Here is a 1,836-nt window from a genome sequence, read left to right as displayed (position 1 = left end):
AATTTAAAGATTTGATCTTTTAAAGAAGGTGAGTCTGGTGCTTTTTAGACTTTTGAAATGTTATGTGTTTGAGCAATTAGTATTTTTCTTCACAGTCGCTTTGTTCTGAAAAGCATTTGAAGTGTTTTCAAAGATAAAACGAGAGCACGTTCATTTCCCTTCGAATACAAATATGGTTTAACTTGTATTCATTCACGTTAGTGGCAATGTATTCACTTTAATTTTCTTAAGAAAAAGTGGGTAGAATAAAAATATATTAATATATGCGAGTCGTGGTTTTAGACTCTAGCAGCTTAAAAATACGTTAGGAAAAATTGCAAACATTCGTAGCAAGGAAACAAATCATAAACCAAATCCCTCTATCCGTCACCCCAGCTCCATCAATTGTGGTCAGTTTTTTAACCGTAAATTATGATCCCTTGACAATGGGTATATGATAATTAAATTGATTCAGAAAGAACCGAAGTACTCAATAAGTCTCAAAGAAATTGAATGGCTGATTAAAACATTGAACTGTTGATTGATATGTATTGATAGTTCTATTCCTAGATTTTTACATCGGATACAATACTAATGTGTACTTAAAACATATAAAGAATATATATCATTAAAGTATAGACCACATGAGGGATGTACACTCCAAAAAAGAAAAAAGATTCTTTTAAGTGCCAGAGTTCTCAGAAACACTTCTAATAAACCTAAGTAAGTGCAAAGTAATTCCCACATGATCACCAAAAGAGTAAATAAACAACATTTTTTTTCCTGTCAAAAATTGAAAACAACCCTGCCCCTAGAGGCATTGCAGGTGTGGCTGCTGTATCACACTCGTGTCAGTAAGTGGCAGAGAGGAGAGAGGCTATGTCTACACCCAGTGTTCTGCTCTGTAAACATCATTAGTAGCCTAATGTTTCCTGAAAAAAGCAAGCCTGAGACAACCGCCAGTCTGCCTCCACATGGGCCTGGTTGGGTTCCCAGGGCTGGGGACAAGCTGGAGAAGAATGGAACTCTGCCTGGGGCCCTTGAGGCCCAGTGGGAGCAAGCCAGAGACCACAAGAAACCCTCCTGGGACCAAGGGCCCCCGTAGAAGTGAGTTTGATACACATGACCCACACATAGGATCATGTCACCAGGCTTGGGAGAGGAGAGAGCCCAAGATGACCACCAGCCCGATACTGTGGAACCCAGATAGCGAGTTAGCCTACAGTGACCACCAGTCCAACCCTGCACAGGCCTGGGGGGATAAGGGAGTGGGGCAGACTGTGCCTGAGATGCTCACTGCCCTGTGCATGGCACTCCTGAGATGACCCCAGACACTCAGAGTCCCTGGGTGCCACTAAGAGAAGCAAATAAGTAGTGGAAAAATGGAAGAGAAAGAGGAGGATGTGGGCACAACAAAGAGGGCAGAACTGGAGACGTGAGGGTAGGGAGGAACAGCCTGGTGTGGATAGCAGGTGATGCCACCTGGGACCATGGCGGGGTCCTCCCCCTGCTACCACTGAGGTCCATTACTAAGTCCATGGCCCAGCAGCAGCAGAGCTCTGTTAGCTCTATAGGCCAGGCGGATGTCCCTGGTCTGGACTGCTCACCAGGGACATGTTGATCTCTGAATGTTGTGCTGAACTGGTCCTACCCCTCATCTGGGCATCAGAGAAGAGCTGGCCCTGTGTTGTGAAAGCAGGAGAGCTGACTTCACCACTAGTCAGCAGTAGTACTCAGGAGAGAGGCCCGCACACCACCCAGGAAGCACAGCAGAGCTGGCCCTGGGTCTGGGAGTTTTGGGTGAGCCAGCCTCGAGTGGGAGAGCAACTTGTCTCCTGTGCATGGGCTAAGGGAGAA

General features: G+C 45.5%; 1 non-coding gene across 1 annotated transcript; it reads left to right on the top strand.

Moving 5' to 3' along the window:
* Window positions 1-783: 783 nt before the first annotated feature.
* LOC116897563 lies at window positions 784-909 on the top strand. Its single transcript, XR_004387575.1, has one exon. It is a non-coding gene; the product is annotated as a small nucleolar RNA SNORA17 (small nucleolar RNA).
* Window positions 910-1,836: the final 927 nt, after the last annotated feature.

Source organism: Rattus rattus, chromosome 3 (assembly GCF_011064425.1).
Source record: "Rattus rattus isolate New Zealand chromosome 3, Rrattus_CSIRO_v1, whole genome shotgun sequence".
Lineage (NCBI taxonomy): Eukaryota > Metazoa > Chordata > Mammalia > Rodentia > Muridae > Rattus > Rattus rattus.
This window is presented reverse-complemented; position numbering and strand designations above follow the sequence as displayed.